We start from the raw sequence: 19459 nt of genomic DNA on the forward strand, positions 1-19459 counted from the left end.
ACTGGGATAATGCCTCCTCAATATTACCTTGTAATTCAATTGATAGTAGGAACATCATAGAATCTAGTCTCATTATACATACCGAAGCATTCAACATGAATTTGAGTAATGGCATGTACAAACTGGACAATTTTGTAATTAAGAAGATTTGTAACCAGGTGAGAAGGTTGGGTCACCTTACCCTCTGACCTGACTACCGACCGTTGCCGTGCTATTTAAAGATTAGTAGGGTCATTACCTAATACCTGACCATTGTGGACCTGATCTCACCCTCCTCTGTACATATACACCTTGTTTTGTACTTCTCCTTAGTCTGTACTCACCCCTGAGGATGTGAATTACACGAAAGAGCTTGGGAACTTCGCGTTTTCTTCTTTCCTTGTGGTTATCAGCATATACTTGGATCATGCGCACCCACAGTGATTTACTTGCATATGCATATATATATATATACAGTATATATATACAGTATATATATACAGTATATATATATATATATATATATATATATATATATATATATATATATATATATATATATATATATATATATATATATATATATATATATATATATATATATATATATATATATATATATATATATATATATATATATATATATATATATATATATATATATATATATATATTAATTAGGGTGGTTCAAAAAAAGTAAAATTCTTTATATTTTTAGTGCTCAATGTTTTTTTGCGTCCTTTACATGAAAAAGCATTTCAGCCAAAATTAAAGGTAATTACAGCTTCATTTAGGGTATGCACAAGTGGCGCGAAAATTCTACTTCTCTAATATTTTCTCCCTCTATAAAATAATTCTTGTTCCTGACATCAGATACAAGTGATTTATTTGTTACATTTATTTGTTGGTGTTTATTTTATCCAAAATATGATATTTACATAAAGAACACATGTAAGAGAAACATACATCACAGAAGATTAGCCTTCTTTATGCTGGGATACTGACGTTGATGTGTGGTGACCACCTGAAGCTGGTACTGCTTTTGATCTTCGTTTTTCGTAATTGAAGAGTTGTAGTCCTGGATAGGCTTCACCTCTCTTTCGGCCACATCATTCACCACCTGCAACTCTTGTAGAATTTCCCTTGACTGAAGGAACTGTGGATCGTCATTCCATTGGCTTGGATCTTTGGAGACGAATCCAGAATCCAGGAGCGTGGTTTGAAAGAAGTGTAGTGGATTTCTGCCCTACAAACGCTGTTTGTCGCTGAGTAGCCAACCCCACGAATTCCCCTGTGTATGCCTCGTGGTCTGGGTCAACCAGCGCCGCCCACGGAGCGGGGGTCATCTATCTACCCACGCCTACCTCTGCTATAAAAGACTTGACCTCGTGGTGACCACCCTCTCTTTCTACCTACACCAACCAGCCAGCAACACCTCCTCCTCCTCCGCCTGCCTGGCGGTCCTCGCTCCCGCCGGCGAGCATGGCGACCCACAAGCTGTCCTCCTCTGAGCACCCTCACCAACCAGCTCTCTCTACATCACGCTTGTAACCATGCTGCCTTCCCAGCACCAAGCTGCATTGTAAATCCAATACAACATGTATACAGAGAGTGTCATGGTCACGTTGACTGCTGATCTATTTAACTAATGATTCTTATTAAACTCCACGCCCGCAAAACATGAGTGAGTTAGCGACCCCTGAGAAGACGTGTTTTTCCCCATAGACGCTACACTTGTGTTCCCTCCCAGAGTCCCGCCTTTGTGAAGACAGTTGTCAATGCGTGGTTTATTCCACTTTCTCCTGGGAAGCTCAATCTTGAATTAGTCTGTGTAAATCAACTCAAGTAATTCGCCAGACCTTTGTCAACTGAGGGTCATCTTTGAATGAGTAACAGTTAGTTTGTTTGTAATTATTGTCATTGCGTGAGTAGCGATCACTGGCAACTCAGGGGTATATATACCCCAAGACTAGCCAGGGAGAGTGCTCCCTGACGCTGCTTCAATGTTTCTCCAGGTATGTTTATGTGTAGCCATTCAGTTAATTCAGTCAATTGTAGTGAATATCAGTGTTCACCAGTGTTCATGATTTAACAGTTGAATTGTCATTCACCCAGTGTAGAAGTAATATAACGTAAATACGTCTGTCGTCTAGACAAGAGAGTTGTTTGTGTTGTCATGTTCCCTGACGCTGCTTCCATGTTTCTCCAGATCCCATTGTGATTCTTGCAACCATTCAACAACGGCCCCGGATGTAGTAAATAACCAGCAGGGATCATATACGAAACGATGGCACCGATGCGGCCTGATTAATGTGCCCCACGGCTTCGTTGGGCCAGACCCCAGACCCTCCATGTGTCTGGCTACCCCACAATAACAACAGTCGTGAGCTCCAGTGCTCTACCCTGGGTTACTCCTTGGAAGTGTATGTCCACAGAGTGTTGTAACATGTATGTTAGGGATAATTAGTTGGAAATAATTATCCCATGTTGGGTAGTGGACCCCTATATATGTTAGTGTCAGTATTAACGTATGTTGAGTAAAATAATCTTCAATGAGTGCCATGTAATGTAACATCAATAATGTTGTGAGTAAGAGTAAAGAATGTAGGAACTGAGTCTGCAATAAGCCCAGGAGGTGAGCCTGGTAGTTATATGATTAATACAATATCTTTCCCCATTGATTGCATATTAATAAACTTGTTTTAAGAGTACTTAGGTGTATTCCTTTCTCCCACAGTATTTTACCTTTATTTCCATCCAAGTGACTTGATACCAGAATTACCATACCCATGTGCCTAGACCCTCGACCATGCTACCAAAAGAATGTCCATGCTACCACAAGAATAGGTGACGGAACTGAGTGAGAGTAATACTAAGAGAAGTAAGTAAGATGAGGGTGGTGTAGATAGATAGAGAGGGAACCCGCGCCCTCACACCCAGACACTAGACGATGAGCGCCTCAACACTGTGTTCTGCGCCATAGAAGAGATCATCAACAGAAGGCCCATCATCCCAGTGTCTGACGACCCAAAGGATCTAGAAGCACTAACGCCGCTTCACATACTACGGATGAACCTGGAGACACTGTCCACCGGAGGCGATCGGTATATGGCAGAAGCGTACCGACGAAGATGGAAGCATGCCCAATTCATTGCGGACCAATTTTGGAAGAGGTGGGTAAAGCAATATCTCCCAACACTACGTCAGCGACAAAGGTTCTTCAAAACTTGCCATAATCTCCACGCTGGGGATATCGTGATCATCTCCGCACAACCCCTCCCCAGGAGTTTGTGGATGCTAGGGAGAGTACTGGAGGCTCTGCCGAGCAAAGATGACCTGGTGCAAAATGTGAAAGTGAAGACAAAGGACTCAGTGTTAATGCGCCAGTGACGAGACTCTGCCTGTTGGAAGGGGTCTGAGAGTGAGTCTATTGATATGCCGTGATTTCGAGCAAAGCCCGACAGGGGGAGTGTTATCGCCACGTGCAGGCCACATGTTGAGTGAAGAAACTGTTTACAACTCAGAAAAGCTTACTAAGAGAGATGGAGCTGGTAGTAGCTGTGTGACTGGTTGAGGACCAGTCTCGCCTTCTACCGTAGAGACAGCATCTTCCTGGAGGATATTATATTTGTTCTCGCTGGTCTAACCCTAGACTCCAAAACGTGAGTGTGATTGTGAACTATTAAATCCTCTAAGAACTCTAAATAACTTTAGTAAGTGTATTTATGTACTGTATATTGATCATATTATACAAACTGTGTCCTGATGTATCAGCAGTTGTAACATGTGAGTTATATTTAAGAGGATAATAGGTTATGTACTGTATATTGATTGTACTATTGAGACTGTGTGTCCTGATATACCAGCAGATGTTATATGTGAATTGTTTTTTAACAGCTTTTGACCGAATTATACTCATCGCGTCGACGACAAGGGTCTTATCGTCCTGCACAAACCAAAATCGCTCCTATGAGCGATTACACACACACACACACACACACACACACACATATATATATATATATATATATATATATATATATATATATATATATATATATATATATATATATATATATATATATATATATATATATATATATATATATATATATATATATATATATATATATATATATATATATATATATATATATATATATATATATATATATATATATATATATATATATGTAACCGGTCGGAATTTACTGGACTTTAATTTCTCACTTGACTTGGGGTTTATTAAAGATTAATAGATGGTAATGGCAGTGGAAGCGCCCCTTTGAGAAAAATCCCGAACCAGCACAAGAACACTTAAATCTACTAAACAAAATGAATTGTCCGTGACCCGTGGAAGGATAGCGTCTGTGACTGGGATGAATGAGACACACTGTAAAATTTAGACACTTATATTCCCTCCAACACTACAAACACAATCAAGTAATGGTACACCAATATGCGCACCTCTTAACTTGAACTTAAAACACTACTCTGGGGAATAAAAGTTATACATGATATTGAAATTATTAGAAACTCCGGCAACAATAAATTTAAAGTATTAAGAAATGTTGCTTGCACACATGAAACAGGCCTTAAGGGCTTTCAACAAAATTATATCACCCCAACAGATGCACAATTCCTAACCTAACTTAAACACTACTCTAGGGAACAAAGGTTACACCTGAGATCGGAATTATAAAGAAAAATTAAATGCATTAAAATAATTAAATCACAGTATCACACTGGTTCCTCTTAGTTCAAGGGCCAGGCAAAGGAGAGCATGCATGAGATGGACTGAGTAGTGTTTTGACACTGGTTCCTCTTAGTTCAAGGGCCAGGCCAAAGGAGAGCATGGTTGTTTTGGACTGTGTATTGTTTTGACACTGGTTCTCTTAGTTCAAGGGCCAGGCCAAAGGAGAGCATGTTTGTTTTGGACTGGTATTAATTTTGACATTGGTTCTGTAGTTAAGGGCCAGGCAAAAGGGGAGCGTGATGTTCTGGTTGGTTTTGAGTTGGGCTAGGACGAAATGGAGTTGCTGGCTGCAAGTGGAATAGTACAGAGTTGAAGGTGGCTTCTAAGTTGTTCTCTCAGCACATGAGGACTGCTGATCTATTTAACTAATGATTCTTATTAAACTCCACGACCGCAAAACATGAGTGAGTTAGCAACCCCTGAGAAGAAGACGTGTTTTTCCCCATCGACGCTACACTTGTTCCCTCCCAGAGTCCCCCCTTTGTGAAGACAGTTATCAATGCGTTGTTATTCCACTTTCTCCTGGGAAGCTCAATCTTGAGTTAGTCTGTGTATATCAACTCAAGTAATTCGCCAGACCTTAGTCAACTGAGGGTCATCTTTGAAGGAGTAACAGTTAGTTTGTTTGTGATTATTGTCATTGCGTGAGTAGCGATCACTGGCAACTCGGGGGTATTTATACCAGTGCATCGCGCAGGGAGAGCGTCCCCTGATGCCGCCCCAACGTTTGTTCCAGGTATGTTGATGTGTACCCATTCAGTTTGATTCAGTCATTTGTAGTGAATATCAGTGTTCATCAGTGTTCATGCTTTAACAGTTGAATTGTCATTCACCCAGTGTAAGAAGTAATGTAACGTAAATACGTCTGTCGTCTAGACAAGAGAGTTGTTTGTGTTGTCATGCTTCCCAGACCGTCCCCTGACGCCGCCCCAACGTTTGTTCCAGATCCCATTGTGATTCTTGCATCGCTCAACAACTGCCCCGGATGTAGTAGATACCCAGCAGGGACCATATATGAGACGATGGCACCGATGCGGCCTGCTTAATATGCTCCACTGCTTCGTTGGGCCATACCCCATACTCGCCATGTGTCTGGCTACAACCGACCATAACAACGGTGGTGAACCCCACTGTTCCACCTTGGGACCCTCCCTGGAAGTGTATGTCCACAGAGAGTGTTGTAACATGTATGTTAGGGATAATTAGTTGGAAATAATTATCCCATGTTGGGTAGTGGACCCCAGGTATCTGCTGATTTAATTATTAACGAGTATGTCGAGTAAAGTCTTGTAACGGTACTGTAATGCCACGTACCACCAGTAGGTGTGAGAAGTAAAGTAATCTCCAATGAGTGCCATGTACTATGTATTGTGAGTAGGGCCAAGGAACTGGTCCTGCTATGCCATGTAATGTAACACCAGTAAGGTTGTGTGCATTAAGAGTGTAAGATCTGAGTAATTACTGTTGAGTAAAGAAATAAGAAAATAAGTAAAGAAGAAAGTACTGAGTCTGCAATAAGCCCAGGAGTTGAGCCTGGTAGTTATATGATTAATAATATATCTTTTCCCCTTTGATTTCATATTAATAAATTCGTTTCAGAGTACTTTAGGTGTATTCATTTCTCCCACAGTATTTTACCTTTATTTCCATCCAAGTGACTTGATACCAGAATTACCAAACCCATGTGCCTAGACCCTCGACCATGCTACCAAAAGAATGACCATGCCACCAAAGAATGACCATGCTACCAAAAGAATGTCCATGCGACCAAAAGAATAGGTGACAGAACCGAGTAAGAGTAACAACTAAGATAAGAGAAGTAAGTAAGATGAGGGTGGTGTAGGTGATGGGAAAACACGAGCCCTCACAAACAGCTAAAGCCTGCCAGCCTGTCTCTAACCGTTGACGACCCGAACGAAAACGCCCACCTCACCACCATTACTCACACACCCGGGAAGCTCGTTCCAGACAACGCCCTTTTTGTGCCTCCCCACTGATCAGGGGTGACTCCTGATCAGAGGCGGCCGTGATTGGGTGCTCTGAAACGGCTTCTTGCAGCGGACTTCTGCCGCGACCCCACCGGTGCTACTTACACCTGTGGCTATTCTTCCTCTTTTCTTCCTTCTTTTTCGCTCTGGCCTGGGGACCTGCACCCTAAGGTGTATTCGTCCTTGGGTCCCCCCTGTAACTGTTCACCTCCCACCCAGGAGTTTTTGAACAAGAAAGGGGGCAGGAGCACCACCCATCCCTCCGCCGAACCTTCCTAGGTAACCGTGATCGTGCGGGTCCACCTGGGAAGGGGGTCGCAATCCTGAATCCCTACCCCCCCTAATTAGATACACTAGCTCACGTCTATAAGTGAGCATTTATTAACACTAGGGAAGTAGGATCCTCTAACGGGGCTTCCGGGACAGAGTTGCGGGAACCACTCTACGACCACTCGACCAACAAGTGGTGGTGGGGAGTGTTGTAATTCCTGTAACAAACTCCTGTCCTGGAATAGGTAGGTCTCCAATCTCAAACCACGCAAGGGTGGCATGTCCACCACATACTCTCTGGAATGAGGGCACACCGGGTACGGATGCGCTCTCATGAAGGGGGCGTGACTGACGAGAGAAAAACCGAATTGGCAAGACTCCTCACTGCAACCCTACTCATCAAAATGTCCAACCTCATCACGACCAAGGACTCCTTCATCACCCTGTGCTTGACTGAGAATGATGTCGACTTACTCTTATCGAACGACAGCACAAGGAAACTCAAGTCAGCAAAATTTGAAGTTGCAATCCCTCCTCAACTCCGAGCGAGGAAATCAATTGTGGTCAAACGACTAGATAAAGCAATCACCGAAGAATCAAGTGAACAGCAGTTGGTATCTGATATAGAAGACAAAAACGAATGGGCCAAGGTGGAGGAAGTGGTCAAGCTGCCCAGACTGCCATCCATGCTCAAAATACGATTCACGGAAATAGCCATGGCCCAAAAAGCAAACCAGGAGGGACTTTGTCTCTCCTACTACCATGTCAGCAGCAGCCAGGTGGAGCAGGAGGAATTCTTCCCCATCATTCCATGCTGGAATTGTCACCAATATTCACACATGGCTACAGACTGCCCTAACAAGGACACCAAGCACTGCTCAGAATGCGGGAATAAGGGGCACACCTTTAGAGAATGCAAAAACAAAGATAATCCCAAATGCCTAAACTGCGAAGGAGATCATAGAACACTGGCTACTCGCTGCCCCATACGAAAAGCAATAGTCAACCAAAAGAAGGAGAAGATGCAGGAACAGCAAAACAAGATATATTCAGCTGTGACCTAACTAACCAGAGAAACGACAAAGATCCTCGAAAAAGTCGCCACACCACCCCCCGCAAAGCAACCTATTTTGCTTCAGCTTGGAAATAATCTTTCCGTAAAAATAATGACCTCCATAATCGACGCCCACATCATGAATATAGCCAGACCTGGAACTTTTGCCAAGGCAGCAAGGGACATGTTCGCCGCCAACAACATGCCAGACATGGAATTCCCAAACGATGTGCCTTCTACTGAAATTTTCAACTTAATTTACAAATCAGAGAGCACTGCAACTCAAATACCATTAACTCACGAACCATCATCTCAAGAACAGACTACCTCAGGCATACAACCCGAGCCAGCAAGCGAGGAAGAATCAATGGAAGACGCAAGCGAAGATGAAACCACCACAATAACAGAACAAGCCGCCAGAGTCAACACCTAAAAAAAGAATCAAGCAGGAACTATGGCACCACCTGCTCCCAGAGAGACCACGGAGAACAAAGACCGAGGGCATGAAACTGGTATTCGATTTTATTCCACTACAGCTCCCCCCATAGTCTCAACAGAAAGACTATTGGCAGAAATAAGGCAAGGCAAGATTAAATACACATATTCAGACAAAAACCTAGATGACACACATATTGAAACATTAATCAAGAAGGGAAGAATACTCACAAGACACAACAGAATAGAGAGAGTTGATCAGACAACATAAAAAGATCCGCCTGGACCTGGACAGGAGGGTGTCAGGGGAGCACCGGTCAGCAAAAATGGCGCAAACCAGCTCTAGGCACCAGCCTTCATAATAAATAAGCTTAAAATAATCCAACATAATGTCTTAGTATGGATCCCACAAAGAGCAAGCGAATTATATAACAGATACCGTAACATAGACCCAGATATTATTCTCATCAATTCGCATGGTAAGAAAAACTCAGAAAAAATAAAACTATTTAACTACACAGTCTACCAAAAAAACAACAACCAAGACACACAACATGATGGAATTGCCATAGCCATCAAACGAAACATACAACACAAGATACATGACTCATTTCAAGAAAACTTTCTGGAGATCGAAATTAACTGCCCAACAGGACCTATTATAATCGGCACCTGTTACCTTGTGGGGTATGGGATGTTTGGTGTTCACTCAGGATGGGATGGAGAAAGGGAACTCACAATGTGCTCTATGTATACATGTTGTATTGGATGTACAACCGCAGGATGGACACCATTGAGCAGTTCTGCTCCTCCATACCCGCTGCTGCGCCAGTTCCTGACTCACACACCAAGCCCTACAAGTTCCGACGCACAGCAGCCAGCCCCCAGCACAACAAATATACCCTCTGCTGGTATCACCAGACTTTCGGACGCAATGCTCGAAACTGTGAGCCCTATTGCATCTATTCGGGAAACGGCAACACCGGAGGCTGGTAGACGCCTCAGCCTCCGTCCCTTCAGGCGTCTCATTACTGCGCGTCACCGACCGCACCTCTGGCAAGAAGTTCCTCATCGACACAGGTTCATCGGTCAGCCTCATCCCTCCCTCACTACAAGACAAGTCAAAGCAACCCTCTTATGACCTGTTCGCTGCCAATGGTACCTCCATCGCCTCCTACGGCGTACGCACCCTCGCCTTAGACCTCGGTCTGCCCAAGACTCTGCGTTGGTTAATCGTGATAGCAGACGTGTCTCAACCCATCCTTGGTTTCGACTTCCTCACCTTCCACAAGCTCGGCATCAAACCAAGTCATCTATGCCTCATCCATGAGCCTACAGCACGCAAGATCCAGGGTTCTCGTGCCAGACACACCGACACTATCACCTGTCTTGCGCCTTCCAACGAGTTCTCCTCCCTGCTCGACGAATTCAAGGAGCTTTTCTCGCCCCGAGTCTCCCTACCCCCACCACTTACATCAGGAATTTTCCACCACATCGAAACCAAAGGACCACCAGTCTTTTCACGCCCTCGCCGCCTGCGCCCTGAGCTCCTGAACACAGCCAAAGTAGAATTCAACAAACTACTGCAAGACAGTATCATTCGCCCTTCAAGGAGTCCCTGGGCATCGCCTCTTCACATGGTTCCTAAGCAAACACCCGACGAGTGGAGGGTGTGTGGCGACTACAGAGCCCTGAATCTCGTCACCAAACCTGACAGGTACCCTATTCCGCATGTCCAGGACTTTCACCACAAACTTCATGGCAAGACTATCTTCTCGAAGATCGAATTGGAGCGTGCCTTCCACCAGATCCCAGTAGCACCAGCAGATACCCAGAAGACAGCCATCACCACTCCGTTTGGACTCTTCGAGTACACTTTCATGAGTTTTGGCTTATGCAATGCAGCACAGACTTTCCAGAGGTACATGGACCATATGCTTCGCGACCTCGATTTTGTCACCGTCTACATTGACGACATCCTCGTCGCATCTTCGACGCCTGCCGAGCACCGCCACCACCTACAACTCCTTCTCCAACGCCTGCAGAACAACAACATGAAAGTTCATCCTGCTAAGTGCGTCTTTGGAACCTCGGCCATCGATTTCCTCGGTCACAGAGTCTCGCCCAGTGGCATACAACCCCTACTACAGAAGATAACTGCGATTAAGGAGTTCCCCAAACCTGAAACGGCGAAGAAACTCCGAGAATTCCTGGGTTTAGTCAACTACTACCACCGCTTCATTGACAAAGCTGCCACCGTCCTAGCCCCCCTACACGACCTTCTCAAGGGACGCCCAAAGAAGTCTCACAAGTCTCTCGTGTGGACTCAAGAGGCTACTACGGCATTCACCACTATCAAACAGCACATTACACGCCTCACCCTCCTGGCCCACCCCGCATATAACGCCCGGACCACTCTCACAACAGACGCTTCTTCTACTGCAGTGGGCGCCGTCTTACAGCAGGAGATCAACGGAATTCTCATGCCCGTTGCTTTCTTCTCACAACGGCTTCAACCACCACACCTCAAGTACAGCGCCTTTGATCGAGAACTCCTGGCCATATACCTGGCTGTCAAACATTTCCAGCACTTACTCGAGGCCCGTCAGTTCACCATCTTCACTGATCACAAGCCCCTCGTCCACGCCTTCGCTTCAGCTTCCCAGTCACATACACCTCGTGTCCTGCACCACTTGGCTTACATCTCGGAGTTCTCCAGCGACGTCCAACACATTAAAGGCAGCCACAACGAGATCGCCGACGCCCTTTCCCGTTGTATATCCAACATTCTTCCCTCATCTCCACCCATTGATTATGGGCAGCTAACCGCGGCTCAAGAGAAAGACGAAGACCTGGCATCATACAAGACATCCCCCTCAGGCCTCACACTCCAAGAACTCCCTGTTCCTGGCACAAAGATAAAATTGTGGTGCGACGTATCCTGTGGACAGCCTAGACCGTTCGTGCCTCACGTCCACCACCACGCTGTTTTCGACCGCATCCATGGTCTCAGCCACCCGGGTGTGCGGGCCTCCCAGCGCCTCCTCACGCAACGTGTCGTCTGGCCCGGTATCAAGTCTGATACTAAGAAATGGGCTGCCCAGTGCCTGGCCTGCCAGTCCTCCAAAATACATCGTCACATACGGGCCCCCTTACAAACCTTCCCTATTCCCAAAGGACGTTTTCAAGTAGTACACCTCGACATCGTGGGACCTCTTCCATCATCCTACAGTAGCACCTATATCTTCACCTGCATCGACCGTTTCACCAGGTGGACAGAAGCAATTCCCATGCCCAATGCTACAGCAGAGACTACTGTCCGCGCCTTCATGTCCGGTTGGGTTTCCCGTTTTGGCCCCCCCTCCGCAACCGTAATCACTGACCAAGGAGTCCAGTTTGAGTCACAACTCTGGCAGCACCTCCTACAGTTCCTCGGCACGTCTAGACAACGCACTACAGCATACCACCCTCAAGCCAACGGCATGGTAGAGCGTTTTCACCGGCAGCTGAAGGACGCACTCAAGGCACAGTACGACCCTTACAGCTGGACTGATGCGCTTCCCTTAGTGCTCCTCGGCATCCGTGCGTCACACAAGGAGGATATGGACTGTAGCCCAGCAGATCTTACACTAGGCGAGCCCCTTCGGCTACCCGGGGATTTCTCACTCCCTCCTGATCCCAACCAAACCACTCCAGCCGTTCGTCACGACTTACTCCAAAAGCTACGACAAGCAGTTTCTGCATTCAGAGCTACTGCTCCACGCCAGCCTCCTCGGCGCCCTGAACACATCCCTCCTGCACTACTCACAGCCGAGTATGTTTTCGTCAGGCATGATGCTCACCGCAACCCATTACAACGCCCCTACGATGGACCCTTCCAGGTGGTTACCCGTTCAGCAAAGTTCCTGACGATTATCCGGAATGGCAGACATGACACCGTCAGCATAGACCGAGTCAAACCGGCCACCTTACCCGTCGGGCCCCCAGCCCAGCAGCACCATCAACAAACTACGCCTGCACCAGTCTACCCGCAGTTACCACCGGCAGCAACACCACGCCCACGACATTTCTGGGCACCCTCTTTTCACCCTCATGTACACCCTGTTCCTGCTGTAGAACCTGCTCCTGTCATAGACCCTCCTCCTGTCATAGAACCTGAACCTGCCATAGACCTCCCTCCTGTCTATAAGAACCTGCTCCTGCCATGGACCCTCCTCCTGACACAGCCCCTGCAGCAGCAGGAGCACAACAACCATTGCTTGTACAACCTCCTCTAATCCCAAACCCTCTTTCTCCTCCTAATTCTCCCACAGGTTTTGTGTCACTAGACGGAGTTGTTACACGTAGCGGCCGAGTCGTACGTACACCTGCCCGGTATGTGTTATGTGTGGGACACAACCCGGACAACATCCAGCCTCCCGCCGCGCGGGGAGGGGAGGGGGAGTATTGTAGTGGACGTCTCCCCTACAACTGCATAGCCGCATTCCAATGCCATAGTATCCTAGCAACCAGCCACCTGCTACGTCTTCCCTAGCAACCAAACGAGCGGCCCAGGGGGGGGGGGGCGTCACCAGATGCCACAGTATCCTAGCAACCAGTCACGTCTTCCCTAGCAACGGAGTCAAGAAACCGGCGACTTTCCACGGTTTACTTCCGGCGGCTGTGTATATAAGCTCTGTCTCTCCATTGAGATTCATTCTGCTCTCGGTTCCTGAACACGCAACACCTCCTCCAAGCAAGCACCTCGCTGTTCAGCTCTCATTCAACCTGGAGGCCAACAACAGGCAACATCTCCTCTAACGAAGCTCCTGCACATCTACCTCCTTCAGCACGCTACTCACCGAACGTGTCTACTAAGCAGCTCCTCACCACACGGCATCTCCAGCACCAGACTGTCTACCATATAACTTATATAAGAAAACCACCACCTTAGAGTTTCCATTCATCCATCCTGAGTGCTAGACAACATAATATCACGAAACCCTACAACACCTTGGCCCGGAATTCCCCACATACATCAGAGCAGGTCAAATCGGACATCAAGACATAGTACTAACAAACCAGCATCACCATCTTAACCTGCAAATGGAACCCGCCGCAATAACCACCAGTGACCATCTCCCTATCGTAGCCACACTCTCCACGTCGCCAATACAGATCCCTGCCAGGATGAGATACAGCTACAGCCGGTCCAACTGGGAGGAATTCCAAAAGGAGTTAAGCAACCACCAAATAACCCAACTGAACAACAAACACACTTCCCAAATAGACAACACACTGGAGATATGGTACGGAAACGTGATCCAAGCAATGGAACACCACATACCCACGACCACTCACCGCACATTACCACACCCCCAATACTCACATCAATCAAGAATTCTACAGACACAATTCAGTAATTTATTCAAATTAAACATAGAACAAGGATGGACGCCAGAATACAGAATACAATATTACACCATACACGAACAACTAAGAAACATGTCCAAAGAAGCATACGTGAGTAACTGGGAGAAATTAATAGCAGACACAGAAGCAATTTACCAAAACCCGAAAGAATTTAGCGAAAAATTAAAAACCTAATGGGAATCTCCAGCAACGAATCAAACTACATTTTAAATAGCAACCAAATCAAATTAACTGAACCCAAAGAACAAGAACCTGAATTCAGGAAATACTGGAGCAAAATTGTTCAAATAAGCCAGGAAGACAACCTGAACTTCTGTATGAATACCGAGCAACAAGTAACCAATCACATGACACACACAACCCACATCTGGCAACCAAGTCCCAGCATAGACACAAACGCTCTGGACGATCTTTCCACACTGATCAAACCAATCACTGCAGAGGATATTCACAAAACAATAAACAGTTTCAAGAACAAGGCCCCGGGCATCAGTAAAATAAACAAACCCATACTCCAGCATCTACCAATCAACATGATACTCCAACTCAGAAACATTTTTAATGCAGCACTCGCCTCTGGCTACTTCCCAAGGAAATTTAAAACAGCAAGCATCAGACTTATACCAAAACAAGGTAAATCTCCAATCCAAGTATCAAATTACAGACCAATCTCTCTTCTAGAAACACCGGGAAAAAGTCCTAGAAAAAATAATTAATCACCGACTGAGAACACACCTCGAATTTGAAGAGAAGTACAACCCCAGACAGCACGGATTTAGAAAACATAGCGGAACCCATACAGCCTTAGCCCTAATTTACGAAAACATAGCAAACGCGATGCACTACAAGGAGCAATGTAACGTAGTATTAAGGGACGTAGCAAAAGCATTCGACAAGGTCTGGCACCTCGGGCTCAAATACAAAATTACAACCCAAGAACTTCCCAACAACTTTACTTCCTTTCTTTGTAACTTCCTCGACAATAGAGAGGCTGTAGTGGAATTCTCCCCTACACACGCTGTTTGTCGCTGCCTAGCCGACCCCACCAATTCCCCAGTGTATGCCTCGTGGTCTGGGTCAACCAGCGCCGCCATACATCATGGAGCGGGGGTCAACTACTAAGCCACACCAACCCACGCTATTTAAGACCTGACCTCGTGGTGATCTCCCTCTTTCTACCCACACCAACCAGCCAGCAACACCTCCTCCGCCGCTGCCTGGCGGCCCTCGCTCCCGCCGGCGAGCATGGCGACCCACAAGCTGTCCTTCTCTGAGCGTCCTCACCAACCAGCTCTCTCTACATCACGCTTGTAACCATGCTGCCTTCCCAACACCAAGCTGCATTGTACATCCAATACAACATGTATATAGAGAGCACATTGTGAGTTTCCTTTCTCCATTCCATCCTGAGTGCGAATCAAACATACCATACCCCACAAATGGTGACTCCCGGAGATTCGCACTCACACAGGATGGAGGAGAAACTGACCACGCTCCCAGTCTTCAAGCAACATGGAAGACTGGCTTATCCACCCAGAAGCAGCTCTCATCGGCTCTACAGCTACTGTCTCTACACCACAGGTCAGACACCCTAGAGCAGCTCTGCTACTCTAAGCAGACAGTCGCTCCTCTTCCGACCCCAGCACACCCGTCCTGCCTCAGACTCCTACCCCGGCCCAGCAGTAACCCCTGCCGCCCCTGTTCCTGAGTGCGGACCCACACACCCCTCTTTTCTCCCTCAGGTACTCCCTGCTAATGTCCTGCACCCTGCTGCTGTCGTGGACCCAACTGCTGTCACGAGCTCTCATCCGCTTCTGCTGACGCAGCCCCTGACCCAGGCCCACACACCCCAGCAGGCGCATCTGGCGACTCTGTACCTGCTGTGAGGGAAGAACAAAATTCATCGCCTCCACACACCCTTTTTCTCCCTCTCTTCTCCCACAGATAGTGTGTATATAGACAGTTGTATCCAGCGACCGGCTCATCCACGCCATCGCCGTTGTCTCACATGAGGCATGCACCGCCCGTTCTGCCTCACATGTGCTAAGCAACTCTGCAGACAACAAGTCTCCTACACCGCCTGGAGGGAACGGGGAGTATTGTAGTGGAATTCTCCCCTACAAACGCTGTTTGTCGCTGCCTAGCCGATCCCACCAATTCCCCAGTGTATGCCTCGTGGTCTGGGTCAACCAGCGCTGCCATACATCACGGAGCGGGGGTCAACTACTAAGCCACGCCAACCCCCGCTATTTAAGACCTGACCTCGTGGTGATCTCCCTCTTTCTACCCACACCAACCAGCCAGCAACACCTCCTCCGCCGCTGCCTGGCGGCCCTCCCTCCTCCTCCGCCTGCCTGGCGGGCATGGCGACCCACAAGCTGTCCTTCTCTGAGCGTCCTCACCAACCAGCTCTCTCTACATCACGCTTGTAACCATGCTGCCTTCCCAGCACCAAGCTGCATTGTACATCCAATACAACATGTATATAGAGAGCACATTGTGAGTTTCCTTTCTCCATCCCATCCTGAGTGTGAACCAAACATCTTGAACCCCACAAGGCCAAAATTATCATAGGTAACCACATAGGCCCAAGCATCAAATTATACAGCGGAGTACCACAGGGAAGTAACCTCTCGCCCACACTCTACACAATATATATGGCGGACATGCCACCTCCTATACACGGAGAATACGGAGAATACGTAGCTTATGCTGATGACGTCACCCAAATCATCCGACATCCAGGCAAGGGCAAACAGATGATGGCACGGAAAACAGCCCACGCCATCGAGCAAATCAACGAATATGAAAAAAAGTGGAAAATGCAAACCAATACACAGAAACTAATGATAATACACATTTCCAAAATAAACCCTGCACCAACAACAGTCACCAACGTATCTATACAATACTCCAACGAAGGCAAAATTCTGGGACTCACAATAACAAGAACAGGCATAGCAAAACACGTAAAACAACGCAAACAGACTGCCCAATCACAACTCACGAAACTACGACGATTCAGCAAAATGGAAACCAAAATTCAACTACATCTATATTAAGCACTTGTCCGCCCTCACCTAGAGTATCCACTAATACCACTCAACACGATCAGCAAATCCAGCCAACTTAAACTTCAATCAGTACAAAGCTATCCGTAGAGCATCAAAGCAACTCCCGCCATACACCACCAAAATACAAGAACTTCACGAATTATACAATATCGAACCACTGAACACACATACACACAGCCAAGCACAGAGAATATGGAGCAAACTTGAAGAGATGGAGGACCAATTATTCTCCCAGTTAAAAGAAGAAGTAACTACTAAAACACACAGCTGGTGGCCCACGAGCCTCCATGCTGACATAGTAGAACAAGACCCACTTTACACATATATGTGAACAAATAACACCACCATCGGACAAACATAAATTAACACCCATTACAATAATGAATACCTTGTAGGAGTTCGTGGTATAATGTTGTCTAGCACTCAGGATGGATGGAAACTCTAAGGTGGTTTTCTTGTATAATATAAGTTATATGACAGACAGTCTGGTGCTGGAGGTGCCGTGTGGTGAGGAGCTGCTCAGTAGAGACGTTCGGTGAGTAGCGTGTTGAAGGAGGTAGATGTGCAGGAGCTTCGTTAGAGAAGATGTTGCCTGTTGCTGGCCTCCTGGTTGAATGAAAGCTGACAGCGTGGAGCTTGCTGGAGGAGGTGTTGCTTGTTCAAGAAGAGAGACCAGAACGAATCTCATTGGAGAGACAGAGCTTATATACCCAACAGCCGTGAGTCCTCTATGAGTCATGTTGGGAAAACCCGAGAAAGTCGCCGGTCTTTGGTTCGCTGCTAGGTTACGGGAACATCTGCTGTCGCCGCTCGCTTGGTTGCTAGGATACGGCGGCGCATCGGAATGTGGATACGCAGTTGTAGGGGAGACGTCCACTACAACCTAGCTAGCTTAGCTTCCCTCCCTCCCCTCCACCTCCCTCCCTTGAGCGGGCGGGCGTGTGCTGCGTGCGGCCACCACCCCAACATTTCATCAACTCGTCTCCGCTAGGTGGACAGCCCACCTGCTATCTACCCCTCCCACTTTTCTTCCCGTTTCTATGCTTTACTTCTCTCTCTCTCTCCTCTCCTTTCCCAGTGCAAAGTCATTTGCCACTTTACTTCATTATCATTATCATCATCAGGGAGACCATTCTACACTCGGCTACCGGACCAGCAACATAAGAACATAAGAACATAAGAATGGAGGAAACTGCAGCGGGCCTATTGGCCCATACTGGGCAGTCCCGTTTACACCCAACCCCTATTGCTCATATGAGCATCCAACCTATGTTTGAAGCAATTCAACGTATTCGAGTTAATGATGATATTTGGTAACTTGTTCCATTCATCCACTACTCTGTTTCCAAACCAGTGTTTGCCTATTTCACGCCTAAATCTAAATTTGTCTAATTTAAAACCATTGTTACGAGTTCGCTCCTGGTTGGATAATTTGAGTACCTTTGTAATGTCCCCTTTGTTTAGCCCTGCCTTCCACTTATACACCTCTATCAGGTCGCCCCTCACTCTACGTCTCTCAAGGGAGTGCAAATTAAGATGCTTTAACCTGTCTCTATACTCAAGGTTCCTAATGCCCGGGATTAGTCTTGTCATTCTCCTCTGAATTCTTTCCAAGGATTCTATATCCATTCTGTAATACGGTGACCAGAACTGAACTGCATAATCCAGGTGTGGTCTCACAAGAGCAAGATACAGTTTTAGGATGACCTCGCTAGTCTTGTAACTAACACTCCTTTGTATGAACCCAAGTACTTTATTAGCCTTGTTACGAGCAAAAACACATTGTTTACTTGGCTTAAGGTTCCTACTTATCATTACTCCTAAATCTCTCTCGCAGTCGGATTTCTCTATGGCATCGTTGTTCATCTGGTATCTGATTTCCCTGTTTACATCTCCTATACTGAGTACTTTACATTTGTCGACGTTGAATTTCATCTGCCATTTTTCAGACCATTCGAAAAATTTGTTTAGATCTTCCTGTAGTTTTGCGAGTCCTCGTCAGATTTGATAACACGTCCTATTTTAGTGTCATCAGCAAATTTACTTATGTTGCTGTCTATGCCGATATCTATGTCGTTTATGTATATAATAAACAATAATGGTCCAGTTACTGAGCCTTGGGGAACTCCACTTGTGACGTTGCTCCAATGGGACTTAGTGCCGTTAATGCTCACTCGCTGTTTCCTGTCCTGTAACCACGCCCTAATCCATTTAAGGATGTCACCTTTGATGCCATGAGCTTCTACCTTTCTAATTAGTCTTTCGTGGGGGACTCTGTCGAAGGCTTTGCTAAAGTCGAGATATACCACATCATAATTGTGCCCCTCGTCCACCGATTCGAAAACTGATGAAAAGAATGTTAATAGATTAGTTAGACAAGAACGTCCGCTTGTGAAGCCATGCTGGGAATCATTGATCAATGGGTGCTTCTCCAGGTGATTTCGAATAGAGTTTGAAATGATTGCTTCCAGTAATTTGCCTACTATTGATG

The sequence above is a fragment of the Homarus americanus genome, unplaced genomic scaffold, assembly GCF_018991925.1.
Source record: "Homarus americanus isolate GMGI-L3 unplaced genomic scaffold, GMGI_Hamer_2.0 scaffold30108, whole genome shotgun sequence".
Lineage (NCBI taxonomy): Eukaryota > Metazoa > Arthropoda > Malacostraca > Decapoda > Nephropidae > Homarus > Homarus americanus.